Source organism: Excalfactoria chinensis, chromosome 15 (genome assembly GCF_039878825.1).
Source record: "Excalfactoria chinensis isolate bCotChi1 chromosome 15, bCotChi1.hap2, whole genome shotgun sequence".
Lineage (NCBI taxonomy): Eukaryota > Metazoa > Chordata > Aves > Galliformes > Phasianidae > Excalfactoria > Excalfactoria chinensis.
Window position 1 is genome coordinate 10,233,624 of NC_092839.1, and position 18,046 is coordinate 10,251,669.

Consider the following 18,046-nt stretch of genomic DNA (forward strand, 5'->3'; position numbering starts at 1 on the left):
GATTTCTGCTTCTTTCAGCTGTTGTGAAATTTAGGAAGGAGTTTGCATAAGATAACATATCCTGCTGTTGTAATATGCTGGAGACAGAGCTGAGATCTCTGGATAAGGAATGCTGCATAAACACTAAGTGCTGTTATCAATGCCACCACTCTCCCCAGGATCTGAACCTGACCTTACTTCCTGGATCCAAACAATCTCTGACTGTGGAAATAACGTGATTTTATAAGAATACAATTTACTGTTTTGTTGCCTGCTTTGTATAACCACATTGCTCGTGAATCTCTTATTTCCACATACATTTATTCAAATGTGGGCACGTTCCCAAAGAAAGAGAATTCCCTGTCAAAATACAATCAAGCTGAACACTTCTGTGTTTGTAAAGAATGGTGACTGAGAGCTGCCAGCAAGGAGCTGAGGGCTGAAAACTGGGCTGCTTGTCTTGCCTAAAGATCTTGGCACATTTACAAGATGAGGAAGGCAGAGGGGCAGACCACTTGTGAGGGACATCCCATTCCTGGAGATGCACTGGCAGAAGGGGTGATGAGATGAGGGAGGGAGTGGTGTGCACTTAGAAGGATTTGGGTTCTGGCCTGGTTTTCTTTCCTCAGCAGCCTGATGGAGTATCTGTGGTCAGTTGTTTGTGGCGTGAGTGAAAAACAAGGAAGGGGAGGTGTGAAAGTAAGGTGGAGGACAGCAGCTGGAGACTAGGTGTGCCTTGAAGATACGGCTGGCCCTCATGCTGTTTTCCATAAAGTGAAATTTATATGCTTTTCTGACAGCACCTCCTGGAGAACTCCCCTATGGAGGGCACTGTATGGGTGCCTTTGAAGAGGACATATTTTGCTTTCACTGGGAAGACAAAGGATCAGAAACCCTGAGCCAGCTGTCCCGTATGGAGCAGAGTCTGCAGAGAGAAGCCTCAATCAGGGATACACTGGACTGCTGAAGAGGTGAGAGTCTGCCATTGCCATTGCTGTGCTCCTAGCAACTAGATGAAGCAAAGGCTAGAGCACTGCCATGATGCTGCTTGCCTTCCTTCAGAGACATAGCTTTGCTGGAATAACAGCCTAATGCCTGTGTTACTGATGATGTTGTTCCTAGTCCTTCTGACTGTGAAAGGAGCTTTACAACATCTGCTGGGTTTTGAATTGAGAAATGGGTTTTGTGGTAACAATTCCCGTTCGCCTTGTTAATCAGTTTTGTTTTGTTTTGTTTTCTTAGTGTGGTTTAGTGATCAGATGCAGGAACCTCCTTTTACAAATCTGTCAATGAGATAGCTGTCTCATGGCAGCCAGCCTCATTACATCATACAGGCAGTCTGGAGCAAAGGTTAAATACATGTGTAGTAGAAAAAAATGTGCACATCAGTAACAGAAACCTCGTTTGTTTTATATGATATATCCAGGTGGATAAGACTGTGAATGTCTATATAGCAGTCAGTAAACTGTGTGCTAATAATTCATTTACGTGAATGAAAACCAAACAGGATGACCATAAGTACTATTTTTTTAAAGGGGTTTAAATCTCTTTTTCATATTTGTACTCGACAGCATTAGTTGGAGACTGCTTCTGGTGCTGACTTGTAGTGTAGTATAAATAGAAGCTCTGCTGCAGTTGCCAGCTACTAATGAAGTTATGTGCTCTTATTGAAACTTCTTGGTAAAACTGATATTAAATACAAGTACAGGTCTGACCATTTCTTCTTCTGGAGGATCAACAGCTGAGTCTCATCAGCCTAGCAACAATCTTGACACCATGTTTGAATATGTAACCTTTCCTCTGCCCAAGTAACTTATCTCTCAGTAAGAAAAGACTTCCAGAGAGAAATAAACAAGTGTCTGCCTGTATGAACTAGTAAAGGGAAAATAAAATGATGAATGAACCTTTATTATTTAAACAGTGTGACATGACAAACTGCAAGTGCTGCTCACACCTAGCCCTCTGAGAGCAGCTTTCGTTGTTGATAAGCTTTGGTTGAACCTGAACCTTTAGTAACTGAAGCTAGCTTTGCACATACATTACATACTGGCATGATATCACAATCCTTTGGATTTTCTTCAGACCATTTGTGAAATCATACAAGTGTCTGAACACAAAGACAACACCAAGTTGGACATCAGTGCTGTAAGGGTTCTGATGTAGTCACCCAGGAGCACTGAGGTTTGCTGCAGAAGCTGTTTAGGCTAAATCATTCTAATACCTGGAAAGACTGTGCGTATGGGTAACGAGCTATGGCATGAAAAGGGGGATAATAACTGCAGATCATGTGTGCAGGTTATGTAGCCTAGGGCTGGTGAAGATTTAAGTAGATGAGGTTAAGGAAGCTCTTGCATTGCCATAGGGTGCTATGCTCTCGCTCATTCTGCAGTGCCTATATGGTGCACAGTTACTTTTGTACCTCACAAAACATCCATTTAGGTGTGTATTGTGGACCTAGAACCCCTTATGGCACAGAGTCTGCTGTTCAGAGCCAGATTACGAGGTCATTATACAGTTTTCAGAAGCTGTCCTCTGTAAGTATGAGATGCTGTTGGTAAAAAAGAGGCGGCATAGATAAGAAAGGGATGGGTGCCAAAAGAATGTTCTATTTCAGTTAGTGGGGATAAATACTGGGACATTATCTGAAATAGGATAGCCGAGTTTAGTAGGAAGGGAGGAAAGATAATGTAGAAAACCCAGAGACAGGGAATGGAAAAAGAGAAAGTGGATTAATTGATTTTTTTTTTTTTTACAGAAGTATCTTTTCTGTATAAATACAACCAAAAATTAAAATAATTCAACAGGAGAATTAATGGAATAAAGAAACAGGGTGGAGGAAGAAAACGAGATGCTAATCTGTACCCAAGGGTCAAGTATATCCCTCTGACAGTCAACATAGCTACAATTTTGCTTCTGCTTTTGCTGCTAAGTGCTTCTGTAAAGTAAATAGCTAACCAGGCACCAGGCTGTTTAGGTTAGTTGATTGCCATTTGAGCTTCCTAGGTATTAGGCTATTTCCCTGGCAAAAATTCTTCAGCTGCAAATATTTTTAGGCCTCGGTTGTGTTGTTGTTAAGGTCACAGAGAAGAGAGGCAATTGGAGATTATTTCTGAGCAGTGGTACTTTTCATGGTTTTAGACAATGAGTTGCAATAAGCATTAAAATAACGTTGGGGCAAACAGGAACAAAAGGCAAGTTCAAAAAGTTATTTTATCGATTGAAGAACTTAGTGGGGGAGGGAAGGAAGAAGGGCTGGAATTTGTACAACTCTTTAACAGTCTGGCTGTGCTCTTTTGTCAGTGTTTTTATTGACTTTCTCTTCCAAAGAAACAATGATGCTTCAAGCTGTTCTCTGAAATCTGGGTATACCTTGGTGAGCTGAGACAGAAGCATCACAGCTGGTAGCAGGGGGTAGATGTGTATACACACATTTGAGCTACAGGAACAAAAGAGTTGTGGTAAAGCTTTTCTCACTCTGAAGTGCAATTGTTCCTGTGTCTTTGAGTTTTGAATAACAGGGCTTCACACGTTATAAGGACCATTAAAAAAGCGATTGTTCGCTGCTGTGAAATAATTCCTTGCTGTGCTGAAAGTTTTCCCTCTCACTAGTTTATGTTTTCTCGGACTTGGAATGGAGAATTAGGAGACAGACTTTCTGCTTCTGATATTTGCAATTTTGAGAAGAAAGATAGACCTAATGTCTCTATCAGCTAAACTGTAGTGGCTGCGTGTTATAAAAATGCCTAACTGAGCTAGACAAAGCACTCATCTTCATTTTGTGATGACTCAGAATCTGGAGAAAAAGATTTTATATATCCATCACAACAGCAATGGGCAGAAGATCACTATCTTACTACAAGGTAGCTATGAGCATTATTGTAGATTCCAGTTAAATAGAATAACATCTGGAACTGGTAATGACTGCCAGTTTTTCATGCAACAAATCGTTTAATAGGTATCTGGTCAGATATAGTTTCTATCACATACTACTATTTACTTTTAGTTACTTGGTGAAGAGATGCATTGGTTATTAATAAAACGTAACTAACTATTGCTTTAACGTTTTTGCTTGGAACAATTCAAATAATTTATATTAGACATTCTGAAAATTCACCGGGACCTTAAGATTTGCAGAATATAACGAAAATGCAAAAAAGGATTGGCATGAAGCATATGTGTGCAAGTAAACTTAGTTATGCTTCTGGAAACTGGCCACCCAAGAAGATCTGGCAGAGAAAGTAAAGTATTAATAACATTATTAATCTACTGAGTTTTACTGCCAGTAAAATAAGTAGAGAAAGCAAGATCAGAGAGAAGTTATAAGGCAGCAACACAAATAACAGAAGAGATTTCCAGTTCTCAGAGATATTACATTTGTGGTTCCTGTTAGCAAACTGTGAGCATATACAGGCAGAGCAGCTATGCACCATGTCTAGATATCGCAGTTTGCAGTGGGATTAAGGGCACAGCATCATTTAAACTGAATATGTTTCTTATAAATCCCCTGTGATTATTTATTAAAACCATCTGAAGACGTTTTTCATGGGTTTTGGCTGGGGGGAGGGGAAGCTGAGTGTTGGATTAAATGGATTTCTTCCACTCTTACTCTGCAAAGTTCAGGTACCATGGCACCGTGCCATTGTTACTTCTCTGGAAAGATACACATATATTTTAGCAAACAGCTTCTGTCATTTCAGAATACCTCAACCAATTGAGACTGTCATTCATGAAAAACTTGGGTCATCGTTTAAACCATTCCTGAAAAACCACCTCTTTCCAATCCAGCACCAGTCAGGGCAATGCCACATCATGCACTGTAACGCTCTGGTGAACTTTCTGCATGTATTCACATCAGTGCTTTGGTAGAAACACGTTAAGCTTTAATTAAGGGATACATATTATTTCTAATACAGAAAGAAAATTCTGCTCTAAGTCTGTGGTTTTCCATTCAGCTTCAGATTCAGTTGCCAGTTGTTGGTGAACACTTTTCTTTTAGGCACTATTTTGCTTTGTTGTTCTTGCCTTTGTGACACTCACCATGGCCTTTCAGCTTAATAATCAGCATTGATTTTTCAGTATACGTTTCTCAGTGATAGAGACTATAAGATCTACATTCAGCTACACAAGACCTCACTGGAAATTATATGAAGTTGCTTAGGTTGCAGTTGGACTTGATAATCTTTTATCCAGGTCTTTTCCAACCTGAGTGAGGTTTCTCCAGAGGTACTCCATGTGTATAAGAAGAAGTAATTTGTACCGCGTCCATTCCTGGTCACTATAGTAGGTTAGCACAGTTGGGAACTTGAACAGATTAGACCTGTCAAAAAAGCCACACATAGCTTAAATTTCCCTGGAAGAAAACCATCATTCACTTTTCAGTTCTTGGTTGCAGAGGAGCACAGCTCTGTCCTCTGTTGCTTCAACTTTTTTACTTGTAGTAAAACTGTTGTTTAGTTTGAAGATTCACATCTGTTTTACACAAACTTCGGCTTTAAATGCTGTTAAGCCATCATTTGCTTCTCCCCGTATGGTTTATAATTGGGATCTCAAACTCCCTTCTTGAATCAGGAACTGAAGCCAGGATTCCCCATCTCAGTTAATATCTCAGAAATCAGTGACAAACTCAGTCTCATGTCTCTGAGCTGGGCTCTGTCAGTGGTGACAGCTATTGGTTGCTACCAGTTCCTAGGCTGGTTCAGGAGGAGGAGGAAAGTGCTGGGAATGCAAGTGTACCAGCCCTGCAGAGGGGGCCTGGGCAGAGCAGTTTGGGGTGGGTTTTTTTTTTTTTGACCTTCTTTTTTTTTACTTGTTTATTTGTAAGTAATTTGTTTGTTTTCAAAATCTTCCTTATTTCCCTTTTTCCAAACTAAGTTAAACACAAGTGAGCATCCTGTTTAAAAGTAAATAAATAAACAGAAGAACTAAGTATGTAATCAAATCTGAAGTGCATTGCTTATACAAATGATGTGTACTAGGTCTCCATGAAAACCCAGAGTACTGATATTTTATGCCCTTAAGATGAAGTTTTTGGTTCTAAAAAGACCTTTTTTGTTGTTTGGACTCTGACATACCTCTAAAATGTAGTTGCTTTATGGATATAGTGGTGTATTGGGGTTTGTTTTCTAACCTTTCTTCAGCATTGCAGTCTCATGTCCAAGGGGTGTGCATTCCACTGTGTGCTTTTTCCTCTTTATTTGTTTCTCAGAACTGTTCATATAATCTCTTGGGTCTGTATGTTGCTTTTCCATCTGGAAACTAAAGACAGAGCAATATAAGAAGCTGAGTTAACCCTGATATACATTTTTTCATCATAATTTAGGAAATGACCCTGTCTTTCTGAAAGCATTTTACAATCTAGGCACTTGGTGTTCTTCGGGCCCATTTAGGTTGTAACATTTGAGGCAAATTATTGTCGTCCTTTTTGTGAGCACCGTTTGCATTTTGTCTCTTGGTGCCACTGAAAAATGAAATATGCAATAGTAAGTCCTTCTAGGAAGCTCCATCTTTAGTTCATATCCACCACTGAAGTACTGATTATTTATAGTCTCAAAGAACTACATTTTAAATAAGCCAGAAGCTGAAAATAAATGTATCTTGTTTGAACGTTTGTGTTCTGTTTCAGTGATATTTTTGTGTTCAGTTTCAGTAATATTTTGGATGCTGATTTATTTGAGATGGCTGTTTGGAATTAATATTCAGTGGTCTTACAGAATGAAGGCTCTGTATTTGGGGCATTTAAAATGTGTGGCTGATTTTATTTTGCTCTTCATTTTTGCACTCTGGCTGTATTTACATTTTATGCCCAGATGGTTTTCTTTAAAGTCGTAGTATAACTTACATGTAACATCTTGCACCAGTGTTATTTTCTTGATTTATGCCTCTGAGTCTGAAACTTTGTTAGGGCACCTATGGGAAAACTGCTTTTTTAACACTGTGTATGGCTGTTCTCTATCAACAGAAGGTTGGAAATGTAGTTTGTGTGAGTTGTGGGACAGTATTACCGTCATGTCCCGAGGATTTTGTTTCTCCTTTACAGAAACTAAAACCTTCCCCCCAAAGTAAAAGAGCATTTGTCCTTATTGTGTTAAGTACAGCTCCAGAATTACAATGTAATAGAACGCATGGAAGGTGTTAAGGCCTGTGTGTCTGTGATAAAGATGAAACTTATGAGCTGATACTTGTCCTGTTAACTATTCATAGATCCAGTGTGAGGCAGAAGTAGGAATGTTCACAGAGTCTAAAGGCCTGCATATGTGATTGGCTATAACCATTCTGTACATTATCTATAATATTAGGTCACACAGTAAATAAATGTTTGTTATATTTTCAAACTAGTCTATCCCTTATCTGCTCACAGGTAATTTTGTTCAAAGAATAAAAGAACCTGTTTTGCAGTGGCACCCTAAAAAACAATACTTACAGAAATCCATCACATGTTGAACTTAGCTAGCAAGTGAGTGTTCTCTAAACAGAGTAGCGTGGGCCTCCTCCTTTCTACATCTGGGGAGGTCCTGTGGGCTTTTGATATTACTTGAGAGGTGGAATATCATTATGGGTGAAATTATGCAGCTGGCACAAGGGATTGATTTCTTATCAATTTTGTCTGGGCCAGTTATAAAATGTTTTAGCTCGGTGTTTATTGCAAGTTCCACTGCTGAACAAAATGGGCTGGTAATATCCCCAAACAGTGACCTTTATGTTTCCTCTTGAAATGCATTGTAGCCACAGTTCTGTTTCACCCGGGATTAGGGGAGGAAAAAGTCGAAGAGCATTCTGTTTGTATAATCTGAATTCAGTAGAAATTACAAATATTACTTCTTATTAGTTACTGCAAGTACGCCTAGATTTACTGTAAACTGGGGGAGCCTGATCGACATTGGTGAAGTGAGGACATTAATCAGGTACACCTTACCAACACATGGAGATCTTTTCAGGGAGGAAGAACTTCTCTGCAGTCCCAAAGAGATTCAATCTGATAAAGCAATTATTGGTTACACAGAAAAGCACCTATTCTTGTCTGAAAATCTTCCCATGTAAGTTTATTTGCATCCTTTACCCACTTCAGACAATGGTTGGAGGAAACCATTATGCTAAGTTCACTAAGTTGGCAAAATATAAGCATTTCTTATTAGAAAACTTGAAAACAGAAGTTTTTCATTAAATCATGATTTTCAAGTAATCTCTTCAGTGTTGTATGTCTACACTCTATATTCTGACTCACTTTCAGATAGAAAATACCAGAACATATAAACTTTACAAACTGAAACACTATCTGATCTGTGGCTTTGAGTGGAAGAACAGGTCTTAATTTCATTGACTGCAGCCTTTATGTTTGCCAGAGTCACACAATCCTACAGACCATCATTGCTGAAGTAGTGTTTTCCAAATTAATGTTATGACTTGGTTGATTTAGTGGAACAATTTAAATCCTTTCGGTCTGACAAAATGCTACTAGGATTTTATTGCTATTAAGACTTCTTTATATATCTGTTTTTTAGCAGAACAGCAAAGGTTGAAGGTTTAGGAGTCTTTGGAGCAATTTACTTGCTGCTTTCTGTGGATTTGCTCACAGATGAGTGTGTTTAATGCAGCCTTGTGGTCTGTTTTAAGTTGAGCTGTTGTGTAAAGCCCTTTGTTAATTTTCCCTGCGTTGCATAATTTTGATTTCTCAGTTGCTGGAGGAAGGGAAAGTACTTCTAAACCTGTTTCACTTTGCTAAGGCGACCGGTTCCTTATAGATGCTGCCTGCAGATGGCTACTAATAAATGCCACTGTGATCTCTGGGGGACAGAGTTCTTGTCTTGCTGGTCCAGTATTGCTGTGGCACTCTAAATCTCTTCCCAACACTGTTGTGTGCTGTCACCAAAGGTGCAGACATCATGAGCCTACATTTTCTCTAGGTCTGAGCAATGTTTCTAGGTCTGAGCAATGTTCTTGATAATTCATGTTCATGGCATTCTTTATTTGCTGCTGGTCTTGCTCCCATGGTCATTTTTCAGGCTGTTATCTCTGTTGTTTTCAGCACCTGCTCATCAGCTAATCCCCTGAGCTTCTGCCATCTTTCTGCTTTCAGAGCAAGGAAAAGTACCAGAAGTCTCCTTGATGCTGTCTGCCCTAAAAAAGTAGCTCTTCAGGATTATGTATTTACAGCTGATCACGAAGTTTTTGTATCTGAACTTTCCTCTGCAGCTACATCCAAGCTCCCTTCAGCATCCCATTTCTGTTGCACATTCTTGTGCTTTGTTTCCTGTTCTGAATTCCTGTATTCCAGAATGACACTTCCTCTCTTTGGTTGATTGAATAACAGACTTATCCTCTGGCAGATAACTATCAGTGTCCTTTCCCTATTATTTTTTTCCACACTGACCCATGGCCCAGCCATTCTCCTCCTCTCCATTTGAATTTGGAAATAAAGAACAAACAAATGAATTAAAACTGTTTCTGGAAGTCCCTTTGCTGCTTTTTCTTCAATTTGGTAAGTTTGTTAACTCGGCCAGTTGCACTTCTTGATTTAGATATTTTGTGAGTAGGCTGGCTACATACCCAAGCCTGAGATATTGCATTGAGGTCAGTCTTCAAGAACGGAGTTAGTCTGGTGGCACAGCTATCTGTTCAATGCTTTAGAGCTCCTTTTTAAAAAAGTCACTCGTGGAAGTTCCAGGACTTCTCAAGTTTAGGATTTATTAGTTTGGGTGATACCTCGTATGCTCATGATTAGGCTCTAACTTGGTGGTTTTCTTCAAGCCAACTTCATCTGTTCTGATCTTCCACGTGTCCAATATTAACCTTAGTTAAAAGAGTTTAGATAGACACAAGTCAGTTCTTCCTGAACCCAGAAATGTGTGGATCTGCCTACCCAGATGGAGGATTTGGAGCAAAGGGAAATGAGAACAGTGAAACAAAGTGGAGAGATGTGGCAGTAAGGTATCAACGTGTTCCCAAAAAGCTCTCCCAGAAGATGTGATACCCACAGGGAAGAGATTTATTGAGAAGAACTTGCTAAATTAGTATTTGTTTTTAGCAATAATAGGTATTTTTGGCTGTATCCACTGAAGCTACTTTATTAAAATATCTCAGAGATCTAAAGTACACTTAGATAAAATAAGAGAACGCTATAAATAAATTCTGCCATTGGTGTGAATATATTAGACACTCATTTCTTATAACTGAAATTAATCAAAAGGCACGAGCACTAGTAGTTCCACTTAATTACCTTTCTTGGCTTTCTTTTCAGAAGGTATTTGAAGCAAGTCATGTAGCTTGCTACTGTTCTATCACTTGTGTAGATTTGGGGAAACAACTGAGAGACCCATTCGAAGGTGGATTAAATATATTCTTTTTTCAACAGTGTTGTCCAACACACTTAAAAAGAGGGAATTCAACATCCAAGTTAACTGCCTGTTGGAATGCTAGCCCTGAGTCTTCCCAGAAGAATGTGAAATGGATTTAACTTTTCAAGGAGAAAAGATATTTAAAGTGATGCAAGCTATGTGAAGGGCTTAAGGGTAGTCAACTGAATAGTTTTCTGTTGAGTCAAGAACTCTTTTAACTATTGTCACGCAGCATGTTCTTATAGTCACGCAGCATGGGATCAAGGGTGGTGGAAATATGCATGTGAGGAAGCGTGAAGAAATGACTGTCTCTCTTTGTGTATCTTTTTGTGGCTTTTTTAGACTTGGCTTTACTGCTACATAGTTACTGTTGCTACAGTCCAATTTGGAAACCTTCCATCAGAAATGTTATTTTGAGTACTGACTTCTCCATGTTTCATATCTCATTGTTCTTAAGATTGAGATAGCTAGAGCTCAGGAGGCAAATAAAATCCCATTTAATTTTAGATGGATTCTTTATTATTCTAAAGAACATATTTGTTTTTGTTACTGTTTTGGATTAAGATTTCTATGGCTTTCTGAAGTCAGAAACATTATATAGAGCCATGGGGGTGGGCAGTGGTCATCTGAACGGCTCAACTAACTTGATGCAGGCTGTGTTCCTTGTATGTAGGCTAAGACTGTATTATAAAAAAATGTTTGGAATTAGTCTGACATTGTTTCAGCTGAGCAAAATAGCGGTGAATCAAACTTACAATGAACACAGTGCTTCTGGAGTTCCTCTTCATCCAGTACTGATGTTCATATGTAACATCAAGATAGCTCAACACTCATTTTCTTTGCTCCGTTTCTTTAATAGCAGATCCACGTTTTCCAGGTAAAGTCTGTCTGTTGCTTAGTGTAGAGATGCTGAGCCTGAAGGAGTGATGGAGCACCTGGTGGGAAGGCAGGGCCAACCCAGAGCATTTCAGGTGTAAGCAATGTATTTGAGTGACCAGAAGGGCTGGAACCAGGATCCACCCCTTTCAGCCCTCAGTTAAGGGTTGGCAGTGCAGGTGAGGGGATCTCACTGGAGTTTCCTGCATATCTGAGGCCTTCCAAAGGTAAGAAGCATTTTCTTCTTCCTCTTGTTTTTCTGTCTACAGCTGCTGCATTTGGGCTTATACTCAATTACTGCAGCCTAGGCCTTTGCTACACTGCTGTTTTTGCTGTGCTTTCCATTGCACTGTAGTGTTACAGTCAGTATGTGAAATTCAGCTTTATTCTGGAGAAGTGTATGGGTGTGTGAAGGGAGCAGTGATTGTGAGTAGTGAGCATTAAGTCCTTGTATTCTCTGATGAAATAACTGCGTCTGTGGATGAGAGGAGAGCAGCAGGTATTGTTTGCCTTAACTTTAGTGACATTGTGATGTGGTTTCCTGCAGCATCCTTGTGTCCAATTCAGGATCTTAGCCTATGCATTTAAAATACTTGATAGATGGTAGGGGGAAAAAATGGTATGGACCTACTGGAACTTCATGGGATTCAGCAAGGATAAATGTGTAGTTCTGGGATTATGTTAAATAATGTCCAAGCAAATGATTCAGTCCACTTATCGTGAACAATGAACTTAATTAATGGATGCCAGGAACCTTTTTACAGTGAGACCGAGTTTCTGCAGGTGTCTTTCTGGATTTCCAATAGCAGAATGTTGATGCTTTTCGGCATAAATACACATGCTTTAAATCTCTTTGCCTTGTAGCTAGTAAACAAATGCTAATGATAGTTGCCACTTCCAAAGACAAGATACCAGCAAATGTATGTATTTTCAAGGATATCTTAAAGACTTACTCTTGACTGCATTAGTCAGGAGGCAAAGATAACTGGTAAGGTTGTTCTCCTGGCCCTATTTTTTTTGCTGTGGCGTTGTAATTAAACCAATATGGTGATGTTTATTTTTCTTCTTCTTTCATTTGAGTTTCTTTACGTGCTGTGTTCTTGATGAATGCAAAATGGAAGATCAGGCAGAGTTCTTAATGTGGGAAGGCAATGCAGTGTAGCTACACTTCAGTATGCCAATCCAGCTTGGATAAGTTTTTGTAATTCATCAGTAACTGCTATGTGAATTAATGTAGTGAGAAACAGTAGATGTAGACGCTGTCTTGTTCTATGGATGATGGAATCATTAGTAGACTCCTAGGAAAGCTGCTTGATCATATTCTCTAGCAGCCTCCTGTATGGAGTTGCACAGTGAGTAGCTCTATTCTACCCTCGCTTAAATATGCCAGAGGAGGGATTTAGTAGATGTAACTGTACTGGAACGTTCCATGACTTTATTTCTCTTTTTCTTAGTTTAATCTTATTGCGTGATCTATTGTTTTCCCAAAACACTTCATCAATTCTTTTCCTTCCTAGAGGGAGTTCTTCCTTTAAGCACTTTTAAACAAACTCTTAATAAATTTGAGTTAACTTCTTATTATGTTGATACCTTGTCATTTAATTTAACTGGATAGCATTGATGTAACTGAGAGCAGAATCACTTAATCTTTCTGCATAAATAATCTATTTCCCCAGTCATTTTTTTTCCTGCTTGGAATTTCTTCAAATTTGTCAACATCTTCAGGGTAAGGAGGTTCTCCAAGATCTAATAGCACCTGAATTCTTTTTGAAGTACAGAACATGTTTCCGCAGGCATGTTATTAATTACAGATATTTCCCTAATTCCACTTCTCTGACTATTGTCCAGCAGTTCACATCTGCATATCACATCTGGAACAAATAATGAGGGGGGGGAAAAAAAAACGTTGTGTTTCTCAAACCAAATATGTAAGAATAACGAACATTTTGCTTTTGTTCATAATTTTAAATCAAAGTTTGCAAATCCTTTTTATGTAATCTCTTAATCTCTATAATATTGCACAGGATGAGGCAGCTTTTAGCGCTTTAGTTGGCTGTATTTACTTTCTTGCTTCTGGACATTGAGTGATTTGAGGTCTGAGACCTTTATATCATTTCCATTTTTAATATTTGCTCCCTTTATGGCTAACATAACCCGTAACTAGAACCAAAAAAGTTATGCAAAACTTCTTCATAAGAAGAATGAGTATAGAATTGGAATAAAAACACTTGTGGTATGCAGAGGCGGTGATGATTTGTTTTATGTGCTTATATTGCCTTCCATTTGAGGAGCTCAATGCAAATCATTCTCCGTAAGCAACGGGAACACTAAGAAGCATTGTGGAGTTAATGGTCAAATTACTTTTTAAGAGGTGTTATTTTCCCTGTTCCTCCTTCCAGCTAACACGTATAAGCATGTATGTGCACATCACTATCTAAATTGCTAGTTGTGCCAATCTTGTAATTGCATTTGTACATGCAGGTTCTGAGACTTGTGCTATTAAACCCCTTGCTTAGCTTCCCCATGATGTATTCCTCTTCTCAAACTATAGTTTTCCTTACATAGGTAGGAAGAACCCTGGCACCTCTTCTCCTTTTTATTAGCTGATAACCCAGGTTGCTGCCAAAACATGCAGCGGAAGTAAGGTTTGCTCTTTTCTTTTTGCTCTAAGCATTTTGATGTGGAGAGGGAAGTTTCAATAATGGCATGTTTTTACAGAGGAGGGTAGGCAGCTCATCTGAATGACCCTGCCATACTCCCTGCTGTGTATTTAAGACAAAATCTTTTGTTTGGGAATGTACAGTGAAAGGAGAGGTATGTTATCAAGAAAAATAGGATTATGAGATGTACAATAAAGAATGATAAATTATAGCCAGTGTTTATGTCTGAAAAATCTATCCATGTAAAAAGAATGGGGAGAGGTGGTGTTGAGATTTCAGTTTTGCACTGCGAATCCCTCTGTTACATCTTTAGCCCAGAGAGGTCCAGTGTAATTCAGGAAGATACAATGAAGCCTGGCTCCATAATGGCTTAGTGTTCTACATTTGTGTAGAGTGACTGACCTCATCACCAGCACTACTGGACCTAAGTAGCATTTGAGACATCTGGAAAACAAGACCGCAGTAGGTTATGAAACACAGCTCCCATGGCTCTCATCCAACTCTTCATTTTGTTAATGGCATAATAATCTTTGAGAAGAATCAGAGTTTAATATATCTGAACTTGCTCAGACTCTGAAACACTTCCAATCATTGCTGGATTAAGTACATACTCCTAATAATAAATCATGTTGTACTCAGCATTGCTTGTTTTGTCAGTCAGCAAAACAAATACATGCTACAAATGCATATAAACAAAACCTGTGAAGCTTGAAGAAACTGAATTATGGATTGACTATTAGAATTAATGTTTTGTTTGTCTTTAATTAAAAAAAAGTATAATTTTTCTTTTCCAAGAAAACAAACACCTTAACATGAGGGACTGTTAATGAGACAGAATAAAACTGTATGTTGTCCCTTGGCAATAGAATCCTTTTGGACCGCTTTGCAAAGCGTCCAAAAATGCTTAAGAGTTTCTCCATTGTTGAACTGACTGTTCTAAACTCAAGCATTATGTAAATAGAGAGCGTTCTCAGGCAGTTGTCATGAGTCGTCAGTAGGTGCATGGACACTGACTGTGAGAAAGAGGACCTTTTTTTAAATATTTGAGTACTACTTAAGGTTAAGGCAATTGCCTGTAACCCAACTGAGGAAGACGCAGCTCTTACATTATGTGCTTCTACGTGATGTTTATCCAGTTCTACCGAGACACTTCAAGTGTACTATTATAATCTGTCAGTATTTTATGGTTTAAAAAAATAATATTGACCTTTTTGTCCATGTGACTGTTGTGGAATGCTGACGATAAATGAAAAATACAGACCAGAAGACTTAATCTGCAGCCTTAATACCACACAAATCCTTAAGGTAAAATTAATCATAGGAATCACAGTATATCCCAAGTTGGAAGGGACCCACAAGGATCACTGTGTCCAACTCCTGGCTCCGTTCAGGACCACCTAAAAATCAAACCATATGTCTGATGGTGCTGTCCAAAAGCTTCTTGAACTCCAGCAGGCGTGATGCCATGACTGCTGCACCGGGGAACCCCTTTGATTCTCCACCACTCTCTGGTGCAGTCCTTTTCTCCCACCCCAACCTGGCCCTCCCCTGACACAGCTCTATGCCATTCCCTCTGGTCCTGTTGCTGCCACCAGGGAGCATTGTGCAGCTTTGCCCTTCATTCCCTGTGAGCAGCCATAGGCTGCCATGAGTCCTCCTCTGCTCCGGGCCAAACAAACCAAGGGACCACAGCCACTTCTCCTATGCCTTGCCCTCTGTGCCCTTCTGCATCTTTGCTGCCCTCCTTTAATGCTCTCTGGTAGTTTTATGTCCTCTTGTTGTAGCACCCAGAACTGCTCACGTTGCTTGAGCTGCAGCCCCACCAGCACTGACGAGAGTGGGGAAATCCCTTCCCTCACCAGTGGCGGTGCTGGGCCCGGTGTGCCTCACAGCATGGTTGGGCCTTTTGGCTGCCAGGACACACTCCTGGCTCACATTCAACTTGCTGTCAGGTGGAACCTCCAAAGGCTTTTCCACAGGGCTGTTCTGAATCTGGTGCTTCATCTCGTTGAACTTCATGCAGTTGGTGACTGCCCAGCCCTCCAGTTTGTCAGTTCTCTCTACAAGGGCTTTCTACCCTCAAGGAGTCAGCATCTCTTTCTAGTTAAGCATTACCTGCAAACTTACTTAGTATGCATTCAAATCTTGCATCTCCATCATTGATAAAAACATTGAAGAGAAATGGACTTAAAATGGGTTCCTGTGGAACACTGCTACTCAGTGGTTCCTGGCCCGATGTAATCTCATTTACTACAACCCATTGAGCTCCACCCATGAGGGCATTTATTTTTCACCTATCGTATTACTTATCTAGCTGTATCCTGGTTGTTTTGTCTGGGTACTGTGAAGACAGTATCAAAAGCTCTGCTAAAATAGAAACAAAAAGCAACTTAACTACATGATGATAATTATAACATAAACACTCATGAACAGGAACATGTTTATATAAATAGAACACAAGCAATAAACAATAGCAGATATACATTGCAGTATGCATTCGGAGTAATGCAAATCAAATGTGTTTAGATACTGTTACATGTATGTACACAAGGAGAGCATAAACAGCCATGGAAGTACTGAATGCTTTTGGCATGGTGTTTTGAGGAGGAAACTGACAGAAAAAAATAGTGTATTAATTACATTATTCTTATAATAAGAATACTCATCTAAACAGTTACTGAAGTTCCCAAATAATGAGGTCTGTAACCTCCTTGATCTATTACTTTTTTAGTTGCTCCTCAACGGGGAGCTTTACTTAGTATCCAATTGATTTGCTGCAAATTAAGCCCATTATTTTGTATCCTCTCAGAATGGATGTGATGGCGTGTTCCCTTTTTGTTCATACATCCTTAATTTTCTGATGCTGAACCGCTTTGTGCTATCTCTTCTTACAGGTTAGATGTTCAAGGCATTTCTTTGTATCTCTTAATCTCTGGGATTGCCCTGGTTGGTTTGCACCTCTCTCATCCACCCTAGTGGAATTGCATGTATGAGTTATGATTTTCCAGACAGATCAATGAAATAGCAGTTATTAATGAGATTGATAGGAAAGTTGGAAATCATGAGGACTTGTCTGTTCACAACTAAAAGAGGGGTAAAAAAACAAACAACCTGAAATATTCACACTATTTGAGTCTATTTGAGTGGTGTTGTACACAGATCTTAACAGGGATAGATTTTGCCTCTTAATTGGCATTCTTCAACAAAAGAAGTAAAATTCTTATGAGAATCATTCACATGAAAAGAAATTTCAGATGTTTTCATAGCACGGTAATGATCCATCAGAACTGCTGCTAACTTTGGGATGAAGAGAGGGATTTTTCTCTGTGCTGGTGCCCTCATGTGGCTTTGATACTCAGCTTCGTGAGAATTAATTAGAAATATCACTGCATAACTGACACATCTTTTGTGTAAGAGGCAGAGAATAATTTTCCTGTAGCCTTGTAATAGCCTTGTTCTGTGAGTGCAGTATTGCATAATAGAAAGCCAAAATATGCTGTTTGCCATACGGCCATTTGGGTTTGGATATGCAAACTCTCCAGCTTCTGTGACTTAAAACAAGAACATTTCTCACTGTTTTCACACATTGATGTACGTGATTTAGACACTACTCCTGCAGGGGTTGTCATGGCCAGAAAGACTGTGCTGGAGTCACTGCCTCCTTCTACGAGGCTGTTAAATATGCAACCACAGATCTGTTAATGCCTTTAAAGAGAGGTGATTTTTTTTTTTCCCCCTCAGTTTTCAGTTCTAACATTAGTTCAAATTGTTGTACTTCATACTGAGTTAACATAGCAGGGGTTACTGCTGTCAAGAAAGAGTTTAAATTATTCTTTCTCATCCAGCTTAAAATCGTCCCATTTTTGTTCCAGCTACAGCTGTGACATGACAAAGAAATTTCTATATTTAATGCTGTGAAATTTGCACGGGATAAATGTTTCTTTGCACAACACTTCTGAGTTTCCTTAGAATGTTTCAATGTTACTGACTGAGAAATTCCACTTTAAAAGACATCATTTAGCCATTATGCAAGGGAAAAAAAATTATACAGCAAATTCATTGAATGTCCATAAATTATTTCAATGAAAAAGCTCTTGCAAAAGCATGAGGTGAATATAGCTGACTGGAGGCTGCTGGTCTCATCTGATACAAGTGTTGTCTTGTCTTGTGCTTTCTAAATGTTGTTGTCAAAGGTTTTCT